Source organism: Pseudorca crassidens, chromosome 17 (assembly GCF_039906515.1).
Source record: "Pseudorca crassidens isolate mPseCra1 chromosome 17, mPseCra1.hap1, whole genome shotgun sequence".
Lineage (NCBI taxonomy): Eukaryota > Metazoa > Chordata > Mammalia > Artiodactyla > Delphinidae > Pseudorca > Pseudorca crassidens.
In genome coordinates, this window is record NC_090312.1 from 75,411,993 (window position 1) to 75,439,371 (window position 27,379).

Consider the following 27,379-nt stretch of genomic DNA (forward strand, 5'->3'; position numbering starts at 1 on the left):
TTATGAAGCAAGATTATATTTGTTTTTTGTGACTCCAGAGGAAAGAATTAAATGAATAATGATAGATAAAGCACACATTTAGCTGTATATTAAAAAAATATATTTTTCATTGTTTTAGCATTATAAATAAAAATAAGTACATAATTCTATCTACCATTACCATTTTATAAATGTAATAATGTTTTCACAATAAAATAGAGTAGACATAGTCTCATAATAGAGGATAGTCTGTTAATATTAATAAATGTAACTTTAAGAAAAACCCAGAACATCATTCTTATTTCTCTCAATTTCTCATAAGCCAATAAAAACATAGTGAATTGTCCCTGATGTAAGGCCTACTTTGGGGAGCCATTGGCCTCAATTACATTCCTCTTTTCCTCTCTGAGTCTTTAATTCCATGAATTCAATAAAAGGCAAAGGACAAATGTTGGTAGTGATTTTAAATCAAAGGTTTAAATCAAATATTTTTTTAAGTCTAAGATTTAAAAATTAGAGTGTGAAAGCATTTTTAATCCCTTATTAATGGCTAAACAAAACATTAATCCCTCAAGAACTGGAAGAGAAAGGTAGGGTTGAAACATTTTTCTCACTTGCTTTAAAGCCCTCTAAGATGCATCCAGATATTTCTTCTCTTCGCATTAGGCTCAAACTAGATGTTGGTGCAAATTGGTTAGTAAAATGGACTTTTCTGCTTTCTCATTTTCTCTCCATTCTTTGGATGAGCCGACTGGTTTAAAATATCAAGAACTGTAATGATAGGCCATAATTTATATGTGAGCATTAGCAAACTCTACATAAATGGTCCTAAGAATTGAAGAATTTAGTCAGCATTTTTCAGACGTCCCATAGCTTTTTTCAGCTTAAAGAAGGGTGAAGCTACACAGAGATTTAATATCTTCTTCCACTGGAAAGTAGCCACCTTTCTATCCAATTGTAACTAAAGAAAATGTATTTAATTTATTATTTCAATTTACAGAAGTGCATCTATAGCCTAAACCTCAGTGTAATACAGAGTATATATTTCATTTCAGTAAAGAAAGACTGAACTGAATCAATATTTGAAGGACCTGGAACTGTATGGAGGTCAACAGACTCTGGATCAGTCGAACTACCTAGCATATCTGAGTGTGTGTGTGTGTGTGTGTGTGTGTGTGTATGTGTGTGTGTGTGTGTGTGTGTGTGTGTGTGTGTGTGTGTGTGAGTGAATGCCTGAGTATGTGTACGTTACTCATTGCCCTGCATATTTTTTTTTTTTTTTTTTTTTTGCGGTACGTGGGCCTCTCACTGTTGCGGCCTCTCCCTTCGCGGAGCACAGGCTCCGGACGCGCAGGCTCAGCGGCCATGGCTCACGGGCCCAGCCGCTCCGCGGCATGTGAGATCTTCCCAGACCGGGGCACGAACCCGTGTCTCCTGCATCGGCAGGCGGACTCCCAACCGCTGGGCCACCAGGGAAGCCCTGTCCTGCATGTTTTAAAGTGATACACCTAGGGGTCTTATTATCTGAGTGCACAAAAGTGCCTGTGAAATCTGATACATCACCAGCCCTAGTCCTCACCTCCATCATCCCACAGGTAGTTAGCCGGCTCTTTGAAGTGGAATCATTCATTTCAGGGTGTTACTCTTCACTTTCTGGAATGAACAATTCTTACATTTAAAACAATTAGTTTCAATCTGGTTTGCAGGCTGAAGTGGTTTACTGGAACCTTGTAAATAAAGTTTTATGTTTCTTTAAAACCTTCCCTTAGAAGAGGCCGTGCTACTGAAAAGAAATCTTTTTCCATGAAGTTTTAGGAATTTGAATAGCAGCTATATCACTCAATACCATTGTTTAAACATCTCCAAAACCTGGGTTTCTGTTATCCACTAGTCTGTTTATTTTGTTTTTTGTTCCCTGTCCTCCAAGTTCTTCTCAAAACCTTTCGTTATTCTCAGCAGTTTTTTGTTTTTTTCTTTTTTAGACTCAGAATCAGAGTTGTACCACAGCACTCAGGAGGACAGTGAAAGTATCTCACTGGAGTTCAGGGACATGATCAAAGTCGTCTCCATAAAAGTCAGTGAAAAGCATGAGGTAGTCCAGAGGAAGTTTCCATGCCTCCTTCGTGGCCTGGCCCTGCAGCTTTGCGATAGTCATCCAGAATAGGATTAGCAAAAATGAAATTGTCTCCAACTGAAGGGTGTATATACTTACTTTCACCTTTTGTGAAAACTCATGACTTCCTGATATTTGCTGAGATGTAGCCAAGCTGTTTGAAACGCTAACCAAAATAATGTGCGAAATCCTTACTAACTAAAAAGTCCCCCAGACACAGTCACATCCAGAATCAGATTTTACTGCAAAGTCATTTCTAGAGATTTATTTGGAACTAAAAAAAGGAATATTCTAATAACATATTACTAAAATTATCATTTAAAACTAATATTTCCCTTTCGAGAGTACTCTGGAATTCTGGACATTTTTAGCTGATCGATGTCATTTTCTCTTCAGTTTAGGGAATTTTCTGAGATTTGAGGCACAAGTTCTGAGAGCAGATGCTAGTTCATGTTTTCAAGGCAGAAATTTGGATATTTCAGGATAATTTGTTTTTAATCCCTAATCACTTCCATGCTCATTTGATCTTAGACTCTAAATAGACTCTAGCTCAATCAATGAGCCTTAGACCATAAGAACAAGCGGAATATTCAATCTGCAAAGAGAGAGAGGAATGGAGAGACTGATGAAGAGGTTATGAGGGGTTCATTTATCAGCAGAGAAGGAGAAGAATGAGGCACTGTCTGAGGAAGGTACTAGATAACTACCATTGAGGGGCTAGCAGAAGGACTCTTGAAATATTCTAGACGTATTTTGTTCTTGTACACAAAATAAGACTCTCTATGACAGAGTCACTTCCATGGCCTTCACTTGCACATAAAAATTGAAATTCCAAAGGCATTTTCCCTTATTTCTATTATTTCTAAATTATAATCTGATATGCTAGGAAAGAAATTAAAATACAACTATCTAATTTTAATTAATGTACTCATTCAACAAATATCTAACTTTTCTCTCTCCCAAAGATTATCTTTTCATATATGGGAATATTTAAGTGGATTATAATTTTTTTCTTTTACCTATAGAATGATTACCAATGGTTGTTCATTTCTTTGGAGTTGTGAATCAATTTGAAAAGCCCAACAAAATGTTTAGCCCCTATCCTAGATAAAAGGTCAAACACACATACAATTTCAGAAACAATTTTATGGGCTTCACAAAATGCTTCAAGTTCATCCATGAATGCTTAAGAGGCCCTAGAGTAGAATAAGATAAAATGTAGCTTAGGTGACAGCTTACTATGACTGAAAGAGTTTTTGTTGGTGCCTTGGAAGTAAAAAATAGCTGATAAGGTCCTCAGTCCTGGTTGTAATCTTTAAAAATGACGTAATTTATGGGCCTGTAATGAATGTTCAGGATTTTTGGAGTTTCACCAACTTGAATTTTAAAGTGAAACTTTTTCATTGCTATCCTTTGCTGCATTTATATGAGAAGTGAGAATAATTACCAGTGTGCTTTCCAAATGGAATCCAAGTTAATTTCTATTAGTGGCAGGATGTGCAATATCATATGTAAACAAAAAAGACTACCTAATTAAAAGATTTCTGAAGGAGATTTCAATTTTCTAAATGTTGGTGCTCATACTAAATAATATGTCTCAATCGAGCCAGCTTACATCATTGCCAAGTTTCTGTCATTTGGCAGGTTGTTCCAGCATTTAAATTCACATATTCAATGAAAAGAGCTTTGCAGAAAATGACATTTTTCTGAATGAGCAGTCTTACCTGCCATCCATGTATGAAACAAACTATTGCCCCACCCCAGTTATCACTGGACAGCCATTCAGCCAGTCATTAAATACTGACTCAATGCTTACTACATGCTAGACATTCAAGTACGGTGTACACTGTTTGTTTTAAAGGGCTGTGACCTACTGGAGGGGCAACTAGGATTTAGTGTGATGAATGTTATTATGGAGAAATATGGAATCAAATTTAGTCCCTCATTCAGGCTTCGGTATTAGGGAAGATTTATTGATCCCATTCATGTCTAAATGTAAACATAAAGATGAGTAGAACATAGTATGAGCAAAGGCAAAGGTATTTGGGAAAATGAGGATGGGAATGGAAAAGTTGCTCTGGGACCTAAGAGGAAGATATAATAGGCACAGAGTACAGAGAGCTAAGGATTTTGATCCCAAGAACAATGTGAAACTAGTGCAGAATTTTAAGCAGAAAGACACGCACTGTTTGGAAGTTTAGAAACATCACTCTGGCTGCAGTAGAAAATAGAAAGTTAGATGCCAGTGAAAAATTGTAGGTGAAAGATATGGGTGACTCTAGTAAAGGTAACAAATGTACAAGAGTGGAGTATTGAATAATTTGTCAGAATTAACAGTTGAATGATTTTGGAGAGAGAGCAAAGAGTAGAAAGTGATTCCCTCTTTTCTCTCTTATGTAAGTCAGTAAATAGCAGAACAATTTACAATGAGTGATGTGCTAAAAGAAGAAGGTTTTGGAAGAAAAAAAGGTGAGCTCAGTTTGAAGTATGTTGAGTTGTAGTTGAATACGGAAAATCTAGGTAGAGATGCCCAGTTAGTAGTTAAATATTTGGATTTGATGTTGTAAGTAAGACCTAAGCTATAAATATAGGTATGGGTGTTATTCATGCACACAGACCAATGAAATGATAAAAGACAATGAGATTAACCAGGAAGGATGGAAAGAGAGAGGGGTGGAAAGAGAGAGAGAAGGGGGAGAGAGAGAGAGGAGAGAGACAGAAAAAGAGGGAGAAATTTAGAGGGAAAAAACGACGGGAATGGAAGGGAAGGGAAAAGAGGGATGAAATGCAGATTCAAAGACAGAATTCTATAGAAACCATTCCTATAGGGGATGGTGGAGAAAATAAATCAAAAAAAGAAGGCTTAGAAGAAGCAGCCAGAAAATAAATAAAAACCCAGTTGTCCAGATGCCATGAAAAATGAGTGTTTCAAGAAGGCAAGAATTACCAACAGAGCTATATCCTATAGAGTTGTCACATCCCAATTAAAATAAGCATTAAAAGAAATCACTGAATTTATCGATGAATGTCATGAATGTGCCTGACAAACATGAGCTTTTGAGAACAATCCTAATGAAGGTGAATGCAGAAGCAGAAGCATTGTGGATTGAGGAATGTAGTGAAGGAAACTGTGAATGGAAACTGCTCTCCAAGCGGTTGTCTGTTAAGTGGGAGGCAGACAATACCAGAAAAATGTTCACTTAAAAGAATATCTTCCATCATTTGCTCAAAAGAGTTGTATTTTATCATATATGTAAAGCAAATTGATAGCAACGGTGTTATTATTGCAAAACTAAAGTCCCAAATATAGGCCTGAGATTTATTAGGCCTTGTGTATTATATTTTCCTTTCCTTGTTAGGAAAATCAGGAAGTTTACAATCCCTGTGAATATGATTTGGCTTTTATTTTCATGTGTAATGTCAAATTGGGTACAAGAGTCAGAGACAGATAAAAGGGAGAAGAGAAACCCAAGCATATTTCTCTTGGGAGTCGATCAGTTGAGGTCCTCCCTAAAGGATAAAGGTAAGCATATTAAAATGAGAGTGCCTGCTGTATTTTAATTATTATTTCACAATGTGGGATCACTGGCTGGAAGGCCTGGCCAACTGAGCATAAGCCCTTGAAACAGTCAAAAGGCTCAGGGTAAGAAAGTGAGTTCAAGTGTGACAAAATCTCCCTGTCCCATTGGGTTCCAGTGATCAGAACCATGGTAGGTTAGAGCAGCCGACCACAATAAAGGTCAGCAGAATCTGGCTTCCTGTGTATTTCTGCAGCACCCACGATTAGTTTATGCAGAAAAGTACATAGTAAATTTACACAGCACAAAAATTCTGATCATCGTGGTCTTTAATGTTTGTTAGTAAAATGATGGACTGAATTCTGCACCCAATACTGACCTCATGCTGTAAATGTGTAAGTTGATGAGCTAAGAAATTTGTCAAACTCATGGTGATTATTTTTCAGCTTATAGCAATTTTAATTCATTGGTCACCTCATTGAGTGTACCATACCATGCTATGACAGAAAAAAACTATTTAAGATAATTAGGTAAAAATTCTTTGATCATTTGCATTCAAATAAGGGAAGTGATCTAAAATATTTTGAAACCTCTTTTCAATATAATTAATTGAATTAGTATCTAAATCATATTTTCTTGCGCTTTTTGTTTCACAAAATCATCTAACGTATATCATTATAGTGGCATTTGTTATCTCTTTTTTATAGCTAGGGTTTTTTTGTGGGTTTGTGTGTGTGTGTGTGTGTGTGTGTGTGTGTGTGTGTATCTGTGTGTGTAAGTATATGGGCTGAAGCTGTGGTAGAAGGTTTAAGAGCTTGGGATCTGGAATCAGACAATCAGTTCTGCTATGGACTAGCCGGGTAGTCTTGAGTGAATTACTACATCCCTCTGTGCCTCAGTTTCCTCATCTGTAAAAAGATGATAGGAATGGTACTTATTGCCTTGAGATGTTGTGAGGATGAAATGAGATAACTCAAACCTTGATATAGTAAGCATTCAAGAAGTGTTAGCTCATTTTGGCCTTTGATGATTTCTCATCCTGAAAAGCTGAAAGACACAAGGAAGAACTGGTTGGTTAGACTTGAGTTGTTAGTTAGGAACCAATGGTTGGACAAGAACTGAAACTATCTCAAAATCCAGACCTTCCGGGTCTTTTCCTGCAGATAACAGAAGTACAAATGCTGTAATGTCTACAGCAAAAACACTAACATTCTGGGTCAGTGGAGGACTCCAGTCTCAGGTTTTCAACTAAACTTGATGAAGAAAAACCTGGCCCGCTCCTCCCTAATTAAATAAAGCTCGCAGTGGATTTATCTGGCGACCGATGCCTTAGGTACAGACATAGGAACCTTAGGGACCAAGAAGCACCTAGTTATAAATAATATTAAAAGCAAAACAGGGCTTCCCTGGTGGCGCAGTGGTTGAGAGTCCGCCTGCCGATGCAGGGGACATGGGTTCGAGCCCCGGTCCGGGAAGATCCCACATGCTGCAGAGTGACTGGGCCCGTGAGCCATGGCCGCTGAGCCTGCACGTCCGGAGCCTGTGCTCCGCAACGGGAGAGGCCACAACAGTGAGAAGCCCGCGTACTGCAAAAAACAAAACAAAATTGGGGATTGTATGAATTTAGAAATACAAATAAATAAGAAAGATTTAAATTACCATAGGAGAATAAAATTTCATCACGAAGTGATCCCTACTACTAATATTCTGGTATAAAGTATGTGTATGTGCAAATTTACATTTACAAAAATAAGATCACATGGGTCATATCTTATAATCTATTTTTATTTCGCTAAATAATATAGTCATTTTTCCTGGATATTTATATTCCATGGAATATTTATGCAGCATCCTTATGAAGAGTTGCCTATGTTTATTTAAAGCATACATCATAATTTATTTAACCACCCTATTATTGAATATCTGGTTTGTTTCTATACTTTTGTTACTATAAATAGCACTGTGATGAACATCTGGGCCTACTACATGTTAGCGTGTGTGGATGTATGTGTGTATTTGTGTACACACACACGTTTACACACATATTTCAGGTTCTCTTACGTAAAGATGTTCTCTACTCTCTTTCTCTCTCTCAAATGTTAAATATTTTCATTGCATCATACCTTAAAGGTAATATAAAAGAAGATGAAGCTAGAAATAAAAATGAGTTATATGAAATAATAGCATTTAGGGGAATTCCCTGGTTGTCCAGTGGTTAGGACTCCACTCTCACTGCCTAGGTTCAATCCCTGGCCAGGGAACAAGGGTCCTGCCAGCCGCCCAGCACATCCAAAAAAAAAAAAAAATTACAGCATTTACCCATTTTTTAGACAGTTGCTAAAAGGAATATTGAAAACATTACTTTAAAGGCCCACTTTGAGCACACAGTAAGAGCCAATACAAGACCCAGGTAACAATTTTATGTAAAGATGCCACATATACAGGCCATATCTATGCATATACACGTGTGTGTGTGTGTGTGTGTGCGCACGCGTGTGTGTGCGTGTGCATGTGTGTGCGTGCGCGTGTGTGTGCATGTGCGTGTGTGTGTGTACGCGCGTGCGCGCACTGCTCCCTTGGGAGGAAGTGGTCACATTCGATGGCTGGTGGCCCAGCTTGGAGACTGCCTCCTGTCCATCCCGCCCCAGAAGCCAGAGCGACTTCAGCTTCATTTTCAGAAGAATGTGGGCGGTGCCACGTTCCGCCCAAGCTGGGCAGAGTCTGGGTGTCCATGTGCAATTTCACAGGTGTCTCTGACCTTGAGTATTCCATCTGAGTGCCATATCTGACCTATTCAGTGTACCTCTGTCGCATGGCTGGCTCGTTAATCCACAGAGTCCTGAGGCCGTGAGCGCAGTTGGGAAACCGAGTTACACCCAGCCGGCAGAGATGGTCACCACCTGCAGGCAGTCCAGCGACAACAACCTCGTGACAGAAAGCCCAATGTCAGAGCAGTCCGTGGACATGACAGCGGCCAGCTGACCGCCACGGTCTGTGTGAGCTAACGGCAGCTGCCAGCGAAAGCAGACTTAGCATCTTTTCCCAAAACAACCATTTTAATACCATGATTAAACACACGAGTCACGTGCACCTACTTGTCACCAACCAGCGCTTTCTTTGGGAGGAGCAAATGGGGTGGGAGAGCACGAACGATGTGGATGAAGACAGCTGCTTCTGATGACCCCTAAGTCATCCCCTGCGGAAGGGCCGCGGAGCAGAAGGTGGGATGGCTCCCTAGAAAACAGCATCAGGTGGACCAGGATTACCTGATCCCCTTGTCCCTGCAGCTGCAGCAGTAGCCACCAAGCACACTGGGTCTCAACGACTTGGCACTGGCCCGGCAACTTCAGCGAGAGAAGTACCAAGAGCAACAAGTGGTCCAGCCTGTAGCAACGCAGGACCTAACGCTGTGGGCGTAGTGGGGGAGGAGCCACCTCTGGACCTGCAGCTGGAGAGCCAGAGCTGCAGCTAGAGTCACCTGTAGCCCCACCCAGTGCTAAGCTTCCTCTTTCAAAGCCTGTGGCTAGTTTGCTTGCTTCCCCAGCTCAACTCCTGAGATGCGTTCCTCCTGAAAGAACAATGAAAGAATCTCTACATAATCTGATGCTAACTTCGTCATGGCTTCGATTGAAGGAGATGTAAAAATTGGCAATTTTGAATTTCATTATTATGAAGTTTGGTTACTCTTCCTAGATCCTGTTGGTTATATTTTAGTATTGAATGTTAAAAACAATTTCAATAGTAATAGTGGTAATGACTGTCTATAAAAATGTTCAAAATTTAATCAGTTTCAACAAAAGTGTTCACAAAGATACACTTGAGACTATCATCAACAAAATTTCAGAGACCAGATACTTGTGTGTGTGTGTGTGTGTGTGTGTGTTTTAATCCATGAGAAGATTTAGTCTGGTCTGCCTGACATAAGGGTGATAGGTTTCTATTTCTTAGTCTAATTAACACCTTTAATCTTTTTTTAATGGTTAGGCATTCTCTCTTTGGTTTTGAGGCATGCTAAAGATAAAAGCACGGGAGGCTGGAGGTTAATCCTTCCTGTTCTTTATTTCTTAATTTCTGCCATGGGGACTCCCTTTCCATCATGCCTATTTATTCAGGAACCCTGACAATATGCTTTCAGTAAGAGATGGTTTAGAACTACCACCCAATATTACTATATATTAAATTATAGGGGCTGTAATTAATAACTGCTAAATGAACACAACTCCAATTTCTTATATGTCTTTTTTATTATTGTGCCTAAGAAAGTAATCAAATTAATGCTTTTAGAATTAATATTGAACCTAAGTAGCACTATTCCTAGAATAATTCTAGCATTACAAAAATGGTAAACAACGCCAGATTTTGTTAATCAAGGATGTTACAGATGAATACAAGTTTATTGATGATGATTTGCTTCTTCTCACTCATATAAAGAATATTGAATTTCCTATGGTATCGATAGTAAAATACATTAAACTTTGGCATTCAAAAATCACAGAGATTTGATTTTTCATCTTAGAACTAAGAATTTTTTAATGTCCTAATATGTCTTACATAAGATAAAATGTTGTAACCATTTGCCCCAGTAGCAATTTTATTTTAGAATTTTGGAAAATATACTGAAATTTTACGTGTAAAAATGGACTCTCGTTCAGAATTGCCCATTTGGAATTTTCAGCAAACTACAGGTTTGTAAGTGTTTTGAAATGAATAGATCTGTATGACTTGAGATTTCAGCTCAGACTAATATATTTTAATACATTAAATATTAAATATGTAAACATATATATATCTTCAACCAATTTTGTTTTAATTGAGTCAACATGCCATATCTTCAGCATTGTAACTGAGGAGGAACTTGTCAAAATATGACTTGTTTTCTTTTAAAAAAGTAGAATTAAAATAGTCTCAATTTGGCAAGGATTATTCAATATTCCTGTATTATGCCCATGCACATAACACACACACAAACATACACACATTCTGAAGATCTCTAAATAACTTTAGGTAGAAAAACTCAGAGGTCAAAGGAGTGCTAATTAAATATTTTTAAATGGAGCAAATTCTTTGAAGAAAATACAAATATAGGTAAATTATAAATTAAAGCACTTTCAGAATTCTCTAATATGAGGGTTTTTCTTTTCAGAGTGTTTGTTAAAATACATATGTGGAACACACTCACAAAGAAAATATAATAATCATCTCTACCTTCACTTCCTGTTATGGGCAATGATTTCATTCTGTGTGGATAACTACATAAGGTGAAAATATAATGGTCTGAAAGAGATTTATTTTCTTCCCTTCTCTTATCGATTTGTGAGGGGAAAAAAAGAATAATGAATAATACAACAGTGATCTAATGAATGAGTTTGAATATGACGTGCTTTGTTTCTTTATAAACCTAACTCTCCCAGGAAAAATAGATGATTATTGTTCATTCTACCTTTTCTTGAAGTATTTTTTCTGACTGTACAAGTTTTATATGCTCATTGAACATAGATTAGGAGAAAGTAAAACCCCTGCTGTCAAACAGCTCAAGACACAATGAATAATTCAAGGAAGTATATGCAGGGACCAAACTATTGGTAGAAAAACAGAACTACCATTGGGTTTCAGACGAAATGAATGAAATGACCAGGATAAATGGAAATGGGGAACTGGTCTTGGAGATGTATCCTGAAGAAGGCTGGGCGCAGAGAGCTGGAATGAATAGAGAGGACATTCTGGGTAAAGGGGTCGCATGAAGAGAAAGGGAGAGACATGCCTGGGTAAAGAGACTGTTGATCATGGTAGGGAGACTGTAAAGCTTGGCAAAATTATGAAAAGAATGAGTACTAGGCAAAGAATTTTAGACCTCAGTTTGTAGGTCATATAAAAAAATATGGGGGGGGAGACATGACTGGAAATGAAACTTTTAAAAGATTAACATTGCAGTAGTCTCTTTGGTGGCTTTGCTTACAGAGGTACTAAAGGTGAGGGATCAATTATGATGTTATCAAAACTACACAGTTTATAAAATGGGAATAGTTTGAATTAGGGTGAGACATAAAATATGGATTAACATGATTTGGGATGGGTGGTATGGAAGTTAGGAGTATCAAAATGACTGAGATTTTGACCCTAAAGGATGAGAAGAATGGAAGCGTTCACAGAATAAAAAACAGATAATGAATTAAAAGACACAACCAGGGCTTCCCTGGTGGCACAGTGATTGAGAGTCCGCCTGCCGATGCAGGGGACGCGGGTTCGTGCCCCGGTCCGGGAAGATCCCACATGCCGCGGAGCGGCTGGGCCCGTGAGCCGTGGCCGCTGAGCCTGCGCTCCGCAACGGGAGAGGCCACAGTGGTGAGGGGCCCGCGTACCACACACACACAAAATAAATAAATAAATAAATAAAAGACACAACCACAAAAACTAACTAAAAAGCATTGTCTCCCCTGCCCCACCACCAATGCCATTAGAAGCTGGAACCCACCGCTCTCCCTCTTCACTGGCTCCTTAACTATGTCAACTCATAACTTGACAATGAGGCTGACAGTCCCATTTGCCCTAAGAGGCCAAATAGCATTCACTGTCATTGCAAATAACAGCATTTCCTCAGTGAAGGTTGAACTAAATTACTTTAACAAGGCTAAATTAAAAATCAAACATGTTGATGCATTTAATGTGAGGCACAGAGGACACAAAAGATCATCAAAAATGAGTGGCAATATTGATTGTCATAAACTACTCTTCATGAAGTAAAATACATTCAGTGCTGACCCCTTGAAATTCAGTTACCCTGTTCCTTGTATATTTACTCACAGGTTTTATAATTTAGGAGAATTATTTCTCTTTTGCCATATTTCATCTTTAATGTGTTATCTTAACCTTTCCTTCCTCACCACAGTCTATTTTTCTCCTAAATGAAGATAATGGTGATAATAATAATTCCATCTTAAGTTTAGAATTTTATGAAAGTTTCATTCTTTTATGTTACATGTGTGAAGTAGATAAAACATCTAATTATACTTACTTCACAGAAAAAAATCTTACGGATTTTAAATATGTTCTGACAGATAACTTGGATATCGTGAGGCAACAAAATTTTTATTGCCTTTGCTCAACATTTACTGTATTTTCATCCATTTCCTAAAGGAAGTATGAGCCATACCTGTGGCCTTACTATTTCAGAAAAGTTTTCATTCTCTAAAACAGTACCAGATGGTATTTTAATTTGGTTGTGTTATAAAATGTTGGAAAACACCATGGGATTATCTGGCATTTGTTGAGATTTCATCTTTAGAGCAGAATTTAATTTAGATTAAATTCTTACAACTCATATCTAAGAAAATTTGAGATGAGGTTAAAAACATTCTTGCAGAAATACTGGACATTAATACGATGATTCATTATAGAAAATCTGGTGATTTTCTTTCACCAATTTAGAGGAAAAACATATTTTGCAATATTTATTCTTCATCTTCATGGACAGTTCCACCAACTCCTGGAATATCATGTGACTGTCATAAGGCCCTACGTAGAAGAATTTTAGAAAATTTTCATTTACAGTGTCAAATACACCGTGGAATATATTGCTCCTGGAGTTAAATATAAACAAGTACAACTTGGTTTTTGTAAATTTATGATTGATCCACTCATATTAGCGTATTACAAGAAACTAGAAATATTTTTGGAATAAATGCATAAGCCCCTTACCTGTTTAATTAACATTAAGTGTGGTAAACATGCTTTTCTGCCGAATATCTGTTATCAGAATTGCAGTACTGGGTAGAATATGTCATGGATATGAAGCAGATTAATAGTTTTTATTTTTTTCCTTACTGTACATTTAGAATGTAATTCAGCCTAGACATAAAACATTACGTAAGTTATATCCCCATTCTTCAACCTAATACCCCAATAAATCCATAATTGTGTCTCCAGACGTTTCTGCAAACCCTACCACAAATACATCTTCATGTATTTATACCCCACCCTCTATCCTCAGCCTATCCATTTCTCTCCCCAAGTTTTCTCTCTAACACATGGGTTTGATTATTGTCCGCCTGTGCTTCAGAGCCGCGCCTATAGAACAAAACCCCTTCATTATATTCAAAGCCCTTCAAAATCTGACTCTGGCAAACATTTCATTCTCTCAATGAATATTAAAACTTTGCCTCATGCTAGAACCTCTGTGGCAGCAAGGGTTCCTGGGGGGAAGGGAGAAGACATAGCCTGTGCTCTCATGTAGCTCACGGGGAACAGGAAATTACAACCCAGTGTGGTCAGTGCATTGCACTTGTGCATATGTAAAGATGAACTCAGACTGGAAGCCTTAGGGAGGTTTCCCAGAGGAAGTGCTGGTTGAGATTTGTTTGATGGCTAGAAATTCATCAGAGAGAAAAGAGGTAAAGGGTCTCCTGGAAAAGAAAAATGACTTTCACAAAACCTCAGATGCATTACTGATCTGAGAAAGGCAAGCAGAGTTCCCTGACATTGGTGCGTAGGTTCCATGAGAGCCTTGGAGAGAGGGGATGTCAGAGCCGATTACAAGTAGCTTTCTGTGCAAAGGGATGTGGTCTTTATCAACAGATAGGAGGAGAAAACATTAAAGAAAACATAGGAGGAGAAAACATGCATGAAAGATTACCTGTAGGGAATAGCCCAACGGGGAATATGCAAAATAAAATGAGGACCGGTGCAAAGGAGAGCAGGTAGTTGAGTTAGAAGCCAGTGGCCCATAGGATATGAAGGTAGGCAGACCAGTGAGATGTATTAAAAGCAGAATTGTCATAATTTCATGACAGGGTGGATAGAGGAGTGAGGGAAAAGGAGGAATGCAAGATGGCCTCTGTGTTTCCACCTTGCACAGATGGGTCAATGCTGGTTTGAGATTCCAAGAGAGAGAACGCAGAACAAGGAGAAAATCTGGTCAAGCAGGGCAGAGAAGAGATTAAAAAGTTAGTTTTGTCCCTACTGAATCTAAAGTCCCTTTGGGAATCTGAGTAGCAGTGTCCCATAGGCAATTGGGTAGACATGCCTCTATATCATGGGGTTATTCCAAGCTTAGTTATTGCTCTGGGAATTATTGGGATACAGCTGATACTGAAAGTTGTTATAGCCAAACAGGGGCATAAAAAGTAGCCAGTGATATTCAGAAGTCTATATTCAAGACAATTATTTTACCAGTTCAGATTTATAGGCAAATTTAGTGTAACCCTGTATCTGCTCCTAATTTTCTCTTTTTTTCTCATCTTTGTAGCCTCAGTGAATCTATTCACCTTATCTTTTAAACAAATTCTCTACTAGTAAAGAAATACATATTACTGTTACTACATGATGCATCAATGAGGTTTATAGCTATTGGGTAAAAATTATTTATAATAGGGTATCATAATAATTTTATAAGTGATTGTATGTTTTTTCTCTTGTTTAATTAATTAGGCACCCATCCCCGATTGCCTTTTCCATTTGAGTTGCAGTGCACTTTGAAGGTGTACTAATTTTACAAAACTTATCATACCTTCAATACATTGTGTCCCTCAGTTTTTCAGTACCTAAAGTGAAAAACTTATGTCTAAGGCATACACTTTTTATTTGGATAATGTGTCTGAATTATTGTATGTATTTATTGTTACTATAGATTTATTCTTTTCTTTTTTAATTCCCCTTAACTCTCACAGCCACATACCAATCTCTATTTGAGCAAATTGTGCAATTACTTTAGTTATTTTATTTTAGTGTCCTAAATCATCCACAATATTAAAAAAGAAAACAATTCCAAGGGATTAAGTCAAAACTAGTAAAAAAGAGATGACTGTATAGCAAATTCTAGTTCATAAAATCTAAAACTGTGGTGAATTGCTCTGAGGACATAGAAAGATTTTTAAATTGCACTGGCATTTAATGGAAGAACAAAAAAAAATCAACATTTTTCTGAAGGTAAAGGAAAAATCTGATAAAAATCCTAATGTTTTGCAGAAAAACAATGTCATAAAAAATAACATTATAAAAATGATATCCAAATACTAGGAACCAAAAACAAGATATATAACTGTGGCTAGAGGAAACCACACTGTTTCATTTTCTAAAACCATCCAATAAACTAGACAAATAAGGAAACAATTCAATGATTTCTACATGTGTCAATATTATTTCAACCATGAGTCAAATATTGCTCCAGTGCTACACACTTAAAGTTACTGTCTTTTTTTTTTTTTTTTTTTTTCTGCGGTACGCGGGCCTCTCACTGCTGCAGCCTCTCCCGTTGCGGAGCACAGGCTCCAGACGTGCAAGCCCAGACGCCATGGCTCACGGGCCCAGCCGCTCCGCGGCACGTGGGATCTTCCCGGACCGGGGCACAAACCCGTGTCCCCTGTATCGGCAGGCAGCCTCTCAACCACTGCGCCACCAGGGAAGCCCAAGTAACTGTCTTTTAATTCTTCCTGAAGACCTACAGAAAATGTATCCATTTGGGTGGATGTCACTCTCAAGACAATCTTGGTTGTTGTGGGACTTCCTCTTACTGTGCTTGATTTGCCCATTATAAAGGTCAAATGAACTCAGAGTTGCCCCTAAACTCACAGTTAACCAGTTTTCCCCCAGCTTTATTGAGATATAATTGACATATAACATTGTGTAAGTTTAAGGTGTACAACATGTTGATTGAAATCAGTCTTGTTGGGAGTATTTAATAGGCAAACAACATAAATCAGAGCTTTTGTTTTTTTGAATTGGTTCACCAGCACACCACTGTTTCCTTGCAATGTGCTAAGTGCCTTCCATGTACAACTTAAACTCATGATCGCCCCTAGGTAATGCATGTGCTCGTCATTTGTAGATGGCACACATTTATTCTGAAGAAAGCTCTAGTCAGAATTAAAGTCATAGAGGTGGGATTAGTGGAAGGAAATGTCTTGAGGATATTAGTATTCAAGTTGTCCTTGCTGTGTTGGCAGTGAGAAGAATGGAATCTCCAGACAAGTGAAAAAGGATTATTCAAATCTGTGATGTGAGAAAAGCAGAGAATCATAGTAAGATTGCTGCATGGGGGTATTGGTTTCCTATCACAGTTATGACAAATCGCCCTAAAGTTAGTGGCTTAAAACAACACAAATTTATTATCCTCTGGATGTCAGAGTAATAAATGGGCCAGTGGGGTTGCATTCCTTAAGGCTTTAGGGGGACAATCCTTTTCCTTGCCACTTCTAGTTTCTAGAGGCTGCCCACATTCCTTAGACTGTGGTCCACATCACTCTTCCTTTGTTGCATCTTTTCTTGGGCTCGTAAGTCTCCTGTTTCCCTTAGCTTGTGATTACATTGGACCCAACAGGATAATCCCAGATAATCTCTCCATCTCCAGGACTTTAATTTAATCACATCTGCACAGTCTCTTTAGCCATGTTAAGCAACATATTTGAAGGTTGGAGGAATTAGGATATGGCTAGGATATGGGCTTCTTTGAGAGGCTGTTCTGCCTAACACAATGGGTAACATAGCCCGGTTGATGATGGGCCTTAAATGGATGAATGGAGCGATTAGAGAATTACTGATAGTGGGCAAGGGAGTGATTTAATGAAAATAGTATTTTAATAAAAATCTATTGCAACAGATGGCTCATAGAAACTGGAAACAGCTTCTATAGTAGATTATTGTCATAACCTACATAGGAGTGATTAGAGCATGCACTAGGAGATGGCATGCTAGCTAGGTATGGTGAGACTTTGACATGGACAGATACAAGGAAGTACTTGATTTTAATAATATAGCTGTGTTTTCAAGACAATTTATACTGGATACATTTAGCCCATTTAAGGTATACAATACAATACTTTTTAGTATAGTCACAGAGATTTGCAACCATTACTAAAATTAATTTTAGAATATTTTCATCCCTCCTAAGAAATAGACAAACAACACCTGTACTTTTTAGTAGTAACTTCTCATTTCTCCTCAATACCTCAATCCTATATAGCCACTGCCCTCTCTCTATCTCCAGATTTGTGTATTCTGGACATTTCACATAAATGGGGATTATATAACATTTCACATAAATGGCTTTTTGTGACTGACTTCCTTCACTTAATATGAGGTTTTCAATGTTCATCCATCCTGTAGCATGAATCAGTATTTCAGTCATTTTTACTGCCAAATAATATTCTATTGTACGGATATGCCACATTTATTTATCTATTCATCAGTTTGTAGACATTTAGATTGTTTCCACTTTTTGGCTGTCATGAATAATTGGGACTTCATAATGTTATGAACATTTGTGTACAAGTTTTTGCTGGACGTATGTTTTCATTTTTCTTGGTATATACCTAGGAGTCGAAATGCTAAGTCATATGGTAACTCTATGTTTAGAGAAACATTTTCAGGAACTGCTAGCCTGTTTCCCAAAGTTGAATGCACCATTATACATTCCAACCAGCAGTGTATGAGGGTTCCAATATTCACCCTTGCCAATATCTGCTACAATCTGCCTTTAAAAAAAATTTAGCCATCTTGGTGTGTATGAAGTGGTATCTCACTGTGACCTTAATCTGTATTTCTCTACTAACAGTGTTGAACAATTTTTATTGTGTTTATCGGTCATTTGTATATCTTCTTTGGAAAAATATCTATTCAGATCCTTTGCCCATTTTGAAATTGTATCTTTTTATTATTGAGTTATAAATATAGTCATATAAGTCATATAGAATTATGACTTATAACATTATACCAGAACATATAAGATTTTTAGAAATTTCATGTAATGTCTGAAACATTTATATTAACATATTTCCATACAAATAACCCAAAGAAAGTTTAGTATTAGTTGTTTTCTTTGTTTTTTTATACTGCAGGTTCTTATTAGCCATCAATTTTATACGCATCAATGTATATATGTCAATCCCAATTGCCCAATTCAGCACACCACCATCCCCAACCCACCAGGGTTTTCCTGCCTTGGTGTCCATACGTTTGTTCTCTACAACTGTGTCTCAACTTCTGCCCTGCAAACCGGTTCATCAGTACCATTTTTCTAGGTTCCACATACATGCTTTAATATATGATATTTGTTTTTCTCTTTCTGACTTACTTCACTCTGTATGACAGTCTCTAAATCCATCCACGTCTCAACAAATGACTCAATTTCGTTCTTTTTATGGCTGAGTAATATTCCATTGTATATATGTGCCACATCTTCTTTATTCATTCATCTGTCGATGGACACTTAGGTTGCTTCCATGTCCTGGCTACTGTAAATAGAGCTGCAATAAACATTGTGGTACATGTCTCCTTTTGAATTATGGTTTTCTTAGGGTATACGCCCAGTAGTGGGGTTCCTGGGTCATACAGTAGTTCTATCTTCAGCTTTTTAGGGAACCTCCATACTGTTCTCCATAGTGGCTGTATCAATTTACATTCCCACCAACAGTGCAAGAGGGTTCCCTTTTCTCTACACCCTCTCCAGCATTTATTGTTTGTAGATTTTTTGATGATGGCCATTCTGACTGGTGTGAGGTGATATCTCATTGTAGTTTTGATTTGCATTTCTCTAATGATTAGTGATGTTGAGCATCCTTTCATGTGTTTGTTGGCAATCTATATATCTTCTTTGGAGAAATGTCTATTTTGGGTCTTCTTCCCATTTTTGGATTGGGTTGTTTGTTTATTTGATATTGAGCTGCATGAGCTGCTTGTATATTTTGGAGATTAATCTTTTGTCAGTTGCTTCGTTAGCAAATATTTTCTCCCATTCTGACAGTTGTCTTTTCATCTTGTTTATGGTTTCCTTTGCTGTGCAAAAGCTTTGAAGTTTCATTAGGTCACATTGGTTTATTTTTGTCTTTATTTCCATTTCTCTAGGAGGTGAGTTGAAAAGGATCTTGCTGTGATGTATGTCATAGAGTGTTCTGCCTATGTTTTCCTCTAAAAGTTTTATAGTGTCTGGTCTTACGTTTAAGTCTTTAATCCATTTTGAGCTTATTATTGTGTATGGTGTTAGGAAGTGTTCTAATTTCATTCTTTTACATATAGCTATCCAGTTTTCCCAGAACCCCTTATTGAAGAGGCTGTCTTTTCTCCATTGTATATTGTTGCCTCCTCTATCAAAGATAAGGTGACCATATGTGCGTGGGTTTATCTGTGGGTACCATTGATCTATCTTTCTGTTTTTGTGCCAGTACCATACTGTCTTGATTACTGTAGCTTTGTAGTAAAGTCTGAAGTCAGGGAGCCTGATTCCTCTAGATCTGTTTTTCTTTCTCAAGATTGCTCTGGCTATTTGGGGTCTTTTGTGTTTCCATACAAAGAGTGAACTTTTTTATTCTAGTTCTGTGAAAAATGCCATTTGTAGTTTGATAGGGATTGCATTGAATCTGCAGATTGCTTTGGGTAGTATAGTCATTTTCACAATGTTGATTCTTCCAGTCTAAGAACATGGCATATCTCTCCACCTGTTTGTATCATCTTTAATTTCTTTCATGAGTGTCTTAGTGTTTTCTGCATACAGGTCCTTTGTCACCTTACGTAGGTTTATTCCTAGGTATTTTATTCTTTTTGTTGCATTGGTAAATGGGAGCGTTTCCTTAATTTCTCTTTCAGATTTTTCATCATTAGTGTATAGGAATGCAAGAGAATTCTGTGATTAATTTTGTATCCTGCTACTTTACCAAATTCATTGATTAGCTCTGGTAGTTTTCTGGTAGCATCTTTAGGATTCTCTATGTATAATATCATGTCATCTGCAAACAGTGACAGCTTTACTTCTTCTTTTCTGATTTGGATTCCTTTTATTTCTTTTTCTTCTCTGATTGCTTTGGCTAAAACTTACAAAACTATGTTGAATAACAGCGGTAAGAGTGGGCAACCTTGTCTTGTTCCTGATCTTAGTGAAAATGGTTTCAGTTTTTCACCATTGAGAATGATGTTGGCTGTGGGTTTGTCATGTATGGCCTTTATTATGTTGAGGTAAGTTCCCTCTATGCCTACTTTCTCGAGGGTTTTTATCAAAAATGAGTGTTGAATTTTGTCGAAAGCTTTTTCTGCCTCTATTGAGATGATCATATGGTTTTTATCCTTCAATTTGTTAATATGGTGTATCACATTGATTGATTTGCTTATATTGAAGAATCCTTGCATTCTTTGGAAAATCCCTACTTGGTCATGCTGTATATGATCCTTTTAATGTGCTGTTGGATTCTGTTTGCTAGTATTTTGTTGAGGATTTTTGCATCTACGTTCCTCAGTGATATTGGCCTGTAGTTTTCTTTTTTTGTGACATCTTTGTCTGGTTTTTGTATCAGGGTGATGGTGGCCACATAGAATGAGTTTGGGAGTGTTCTTCCCTCTGCTATATTTTAGAAGAGTTTGAGAAGGATAGGTGTTGGCTCTCCTCTAAATGTTTGATAGAATTCACCTGTGAAACCATCTGGTGCTGGGCTTTTGTTTGTTGGAAGATTTTAAATCACAGTTTCAATTTCAGTGCTTGTGATTGGTCTGTTTATATTTTCTATTTCTTCCTGGTTCAGTCTTGGAAGGCTATACTTTTCTAAGAATTTGTCCATTTCTTCCAGGTTGTCCATTTTCTTGGCATATAGTTGCTTGTAGTAATCTCTCATGATCCTTTGTATTTTTGCAGTGTCAGTTGTTACTTTTCCTTTTTCATTTCTAAGTCTGTTGATTTGAGTCTTCTGCCTTTTTTTCTTGATGAGTCTGGCTTATCAATTTTGTTTATCCTCTGTTGGGTGCATAAATATTTACAATTGTTATATCTTCTTCTTGGATTGATCCCTTGATCATTATGTAGTGTCCTTCTTTGTCTCTTGTAATAGTCTTTGTTTTAAAGTCTACTTTGTCTGATATGAGAATTGTTACTCCAGCTTTCTTTAATTTCCATTTGCATGGAATATCCTTTTCCATCCACTCACTTTCAGTCTGTATGTGTCCCTAGGTCTGAAGTGGATCTCTTGTAGACAGCGTATATACGGGTCTTGTTTTTGTATCCATTCAGCCATTCTATGTCTTTTGGTTGGAGCATTTAATCCATTTACATTTAAGGTAATTATCGATATGTATGTTCCTATTACCATTTTCTTAATTGTTTTGGGTTTGTTATTATAGGTCTTTTCCTTCTTTTGTGTTTTCTGCCTAGAGAAATTCCTTTAGCATTTGTTGTAAAGCTGGTTTGGTGGTGCTGAACTCTCTCAGTTTTTGCTTGTCTGTAAAGGTTTTAATTTCCCTGTCAAATCTGAATGAGATCCTTGCAGAGTAGAGTAATCTTGGTTGTAGGTTTTTCCCTTTCATCACTTTCAATATGTCCTACCACTCCCTTCTGGCTTTCAGAGTTTCTGCTGAAAGATCAGCTGTTAACCTTATGGGGATTCCCTTGTGTGTTATTTGTTGTTTTTCCCTTGCTGCTTTGAAAAATATTTTTTCTTTGTATTTAATTTTTGATAGTTTGATTAATATGTGTCTTGGTGTGTTTCTCCTTGGATTTATCCTGTATGGGACTCTCTGTGCTTCCTGGACTTGATTAACTATTTCCTTTCCCATATTAGGGAAGTTTTCAACTATAATCTCTTCAAATATTTTCTCAGTCCCTTTCTTTTTCTCTTCTTCTTCTGAGACCCCTATAATTTGAATGGTGGTGCATCTAATGTTGTTCCAGAGGTCTCTGAGACTGTCCTCAATTCTTTTCATTCTTTTTTCTTTATTCTGCTCTGTGGTAGTCATTTCCACTATTTTATCTTCCAGGTCACTTATCCATTCTTCTGCCTCAGTTATTCTGCTATTGATTCCTTCTAGAGAATTTTTAATTTGATTTATTGTGTTGTTCATCATTATTTGTTTGCTCTTTAGTTCTTCTAGTTCCTTGTTAAATGTTTCTTGTATTGTCTCCATTCTATTTCCAAGATTTTGGATCACCTTTACTATCATTACTCTGAATTCTTTTTCAGGTAGACTGCCTATTTCCTCTTCATTTGTTTGGTCTGGTGGGTTTTTATCTTGCTCCTTCATCTGCTGCATATTTCTCTGTCTTCTCATTTTGTTTAACTTACTGTGTTTGGGGTCTCCTTTTTGCAGCCTGCAGGTTCGTAGTTCCTGTTGTTTTTGGTGTCTGCCCCCAGTGGGTAAGGTTGGTTCAGAGACTGTATGCTTCCTGGTAGAGGGGACTGGTGCCTGTGTCTGGTGGATGGGGCTGGATCTTGTCTTTGTTGTGGGTAGGGCCACATCCAGTGGTGTGTTTTGGGGTGTCTGTGAACTTAGTATGATTTTAGGCAGCCTCTCTGCTAATGGGTGGGGTGGTGTTCCTGTCTTGCTAGTTGTTTGGCATGGGTGTCCAGCACTGCAGCTTTCTGGTCATTGAGTGGAGCTGCTGGGTCTAAGCATTGAGACGGAGATCTCTGGGAGAGCTCTCGCCGATTGATATTACATGGGGCTGGGAGGTCTCTGGTGGTCCAATGTCCTGAACTTGTCTCTTCCACCTCAGAGGCTCAGGCCTGACACCAGGCCAGAGCACCAAGACCCTGTCAGCCACACGGCTCAGAAGAAGGGAGAAAAAAAGAAAGAAAAATAAATAAATAATAAAATAAATAAAGTAATTAAAATTAAAAAATTATTAAAATAATAAAAATTTTAAGGTAATGAAAAGAGAGCAACCAAACCAATAAACAAATCCACCAATGATATCAATTGCTAAAAACTATCCTAAGATAAACGTAAAAATTAGAAACAAGTCAGTTGCATACAGCAAACCCCAAGTCTACAGTTGCTCCCAAAGTCCACCACCTCAATTTTGGGATGATTCGTTGTCTATACAGGTATTCCACGTTGCAGGGTACATCAAGTAGATTGTGGAGATTTACTCCGCTGCTCCTGAGGCTGTTGGGAGAGATTTCCCTTTCTCTTCTTTGTTCGCACAGCTCCTGGGGTTCAGTTTTGGATTTGGCCCCACCTCTGCATGTAGGTCACCTGAGGGTGTCTGTTCCTGCCCAGACAGGACGGGGTTAAAGGAGCGGCTGATTCAGGGACTCTGGCTCACTCAGGCTGCGGGGAGGGGTTACGGAATGCAGAGGCCAGCGTGACGTTGCACCAGCCTGAGGCACGCCGTGCATTCTCCCGGGGAAGTTGTCCCCGGATCACGGGACCCTGGCAGTGGCGGGCTGCACAGGCTCCCAGGAGGGGAGGTGTGGACAGTGACCTGTGCTCGCATACAGGCTCCTTGGTGGCGGCAGCAGCAGCCTTAGCGTCCCATGCCCGTCTCTGGGGTCCCTGCTGATAGCCGCGGCTCATGCCTGTCTCTGGAGCTCGTTTAGGCGGCGCTCTCAATCCCCTTTCCTCGCACACCAGGAAACAAAGAGGGAAGAAAAAGTCTCTTGCCTCTTCGGCAGGTCCAAACCTTTTCCCCGGACTCCCTCCCGGCCAGCCGTGGTGCACTAGCCCCCTGCAGGCTGTGTTCACGCCGCCAACCCCAGTCCTCTCCCTGCGCTCCAACCGAAGCCCGAGCCTCAGCTCCCAGCCCCGCCCGCCCTGGCGGGTGAGCAGACAAGCCTCTCTGGCTGGTGAGTGCTGGTCGACACCAATCCTCTGTGCGGGAATCTCTCCGCTTTGCCCTCCGCACCCCTGTTGCTGCGCTCTCCTCCGTGGCTCTGAAGCTTCCCCCTTGCCCACCCCCTGTCTCTGCCAGTGAAGGGGCTTCCTAGTGTGTGGAAACCTTTCCTCCTTCACAGCTCCCTCCCAGAGGGGCAGGTCCCGTTCCTATCCTTTTGTCTCTGTTTTTTCTTTTTTCTCTTGCCCTACCCAGGTACGTGGGGAGTTTCTTGCCTTTTGGGAGGTCTGAGGTCTTCTGCCAGCGTTCAGTAGGTGTTCTGTAGGAGTTGTTCCCATGTAGATGTATTTCTGGTGTATTTTGGGGGAGGAAAGTGATCTGCACGTCTTATTCCTCTGCCATCTTGGAGCACCCCCAGTATATTAATTGATTTTTGGATGTTAAACTAACTTGCATTCCTGAGATACCTCCTGCTTGGTCATGTCATATAACCCTTTTTACACGTTGCTAGCTACTATTTGCTACTACAGTCAATCCTCATCCTGTGCAGCTCCCATATTTGTGAATTCACCTACTCAGTAAAATGTACTTGTAACCACCAAGTCAATATTGGTGGCACTTTCATGATCATTTGCGAACATGCACAGAACAGTGAGAAATCTGAGTTGCCCAATGTACACATTCCCAGCTGAAGCTGGAAAAGGGGATATTCTGCTTTCTTGTTTCAGCTCTCATACTGTAAACAAAGGGCCCTTTTTACGGCCCAAGAACTGTCCCATTTTCCACATATTTGTGCCTTCTGTTGTTGATTTTGGTATTTAAAAAGGTTCACGACATTAGTTCTGAAGTCCTGGCTAGTGTTTCTAAGTGCAAGGAGGCTGTGCTGTGCCTTCCATAGAAAACGGTTTGTCAGATGCGCTTTGTTCAGGCATGAGTTATAGTGCTAATGGCCATGAGTTCAATGTTAATGAATCAGCGATATATATTAAATAGGATGCCTTTAAGCAGAAATACACATAAAGCAAAGCTATTATTGATCAGTTGATGAATATATTGTGACCAGAGGCACTCAAGAGCCTAACCCTATATTTCTTTAGTGAGCAATGGCCCAGTTCAGTTTCTCAGTGATTTTATAGTATATAACTTCTGTGAAAAATAAGAAAATGAATTTTTAAAGAATTTTTGCATATGTATTCACTAGAGAATTAGCTGGTAGTTTTCTATTCTTATGATGCTTTTTTTTCTGGTTTTGATATCAGGGTAATACTGGCCTTATATTGTATAATGACTTGGGATGTGTTCTCTCTTCTTTTTTGGAAGAGTTTATGAAAATTTGATATTAACGCCTTTTTAAAAAATGTTTGGTAGAGTTCACCAGTGAAAAGAACTGGATCTTAGCTTTGCTTTGTAGAGAGTTTTAAATTTTCTAATAGTACAGAAAAAAGTTAACATAGCAGGCCCAAGATCCTCAGGAAGCTTAGCTTACAGTTGGCTGGTGTCTGGGAATTCAGATTTTAAGAGGATTCCCACCATCCCCAGAATTGATAAGAGTAACCCACTGTGCTTTACCTGTTTGTACAAACAATGGTTTATGCCGAACACCTGTTTCCTTCTGGGAGTCTAGAATTTTGGTCTGTACCAGGCAGAGGCTGTCTCTATGACCAGCTCTTTGGATGCTGAGTCACAACATTTCACACATATTTACATAACCCTTTGGTGGGGAAATTAAGCACGTCTGTGTGACTCTAGTGAGTGATGACCCTTAGGTGCTTATGCCTTTTTTCTCCTTCACCACATGCACCTTTTCCCTTTGCTGATCATGCTTAGTACTCTTTCACTAACATAAATCATAGCCATGAATACAATTACATGCTGAATCCTGTGTGTGAGTCCTCCTAGTGAATTACCCATCCTTAGGGCGGTCTTAGGGACCCCCAAAATATTAATTCAATCTCTTCACTTGTTAAAGCCCTATGCAGATTTCCTGTTTCTTCTTGAGTAAGTTATAGCAATTAATTTTTTCCAGGAATTTTTTCATTTCATCAGAGTTAACTAATAATTATTAGTTAAGCCTGTAATTATTCATAGTCTTCCTTTATAATCCTTTTATTTCTGTAAGGTTAGTAGTAATGTACCATCTTTCATGCCTGTGTTTAGTCCGGCTACAGACTTGTCAATTTTGTTGATCTTTTCAAAGAACCAACATTTGATTTCATAGATTTTCTCTATTGCTTTTCTACTCTCCATTTCATTATTTATATTCTTTTCTTTATTATTTCTTCCCTTCTGCTTGTTTTAGGTTTAATTTGTTCTTTTTTCCAGTATTTTAGGGTGGAAAGTTAGCTTACTAATTTGAAATCTTTCTTTTTAAAAATTTTTTTTTACTGTGAAAAGGCCTTTATATATTGTAATTGGATAACTATTAATATTTAATATTAATTTATATTAATATAGTTATATTAATATATATAGTTAATATTTATACTGGCATCCCCCACTTGTTGAATGTTCACTTTACACCACCTCACTTTAATGAAAGACCTGCTGTTTTCACTAAACAAAAGAAATCTGAAGAGGATCTTCCCTCTTATAAAAAAAAGTGAAAATAGCGTTCATCATTTGTTTTGCAATGGGTCGTTATAGAGGCAGCATGCATTGGAGCACAGCAGCAAGAGTGGTCCCAAGCTCCTTCCCCAAGAGCTACACTCAGCATCTCAGCACCAAGCCACCACAGCTTTGAACTATGTCTGTGAGCATCTGTGCTTTATCTTGATCTATTTTGTGCATCTGTTAGCAAGACATGTCCTAAGGTAATTGTTTCTTTGCTTTACACCATTTTGGTTTATGAAAGCTTTCATAGGAACAATCTACTTTCAGATAGTGGGTTAATCTGTATGTTAGCAATTGCCAAATCCTGTAAATAGCAGCAATAAAATATCTATTGAATTAGTTCTCTTTCCTGTTGCCAACACTCAGCCCAGCCATGTTATTTTTTTAAAATTGAGGTATAATTGACGTATAACATTATGTTGCTTTCAGGAGTACAGTGTAATGATTTGATATATGTATATATTGTGAAATGGTCACCACAATTGTTTCAGTTAATATCCATCACCACACATAGTTCCAAATTTTTTCTTCTGATGATGAGAACTTTTAAGATTTATTATCTTAAGAGATATATTGTATATTGCAAATATACAATACAGTGTTATTAACTAGAGCTACCTTGCTATACATTATATCCCCAGG

The 27,379-nt window shown here is 38.2% G+C and overlaps 1 long non-coding RNA gene and 1 pseudogene across 3 annotated transcripts in view; both read left to right on the forward strand.

Annotated features, from left to right (window-relative positions):
* The window catches only part of LOC137209856 (uncharacterized), a 395,103-nt gene that overhangs the window by 218,845 nt on the left and 148,879 nt on the right, over positions 1-27,379 (forward strand). The gene's annotated exons all lie outside the window — the stretch shown is intronic.
* On the forward strand, positions 8,146-9,029 carry LOC137210686 (ubiquitin carboxyl-terminal hydrolase MINDY-1 pseudogene; annotated as a pseudogene).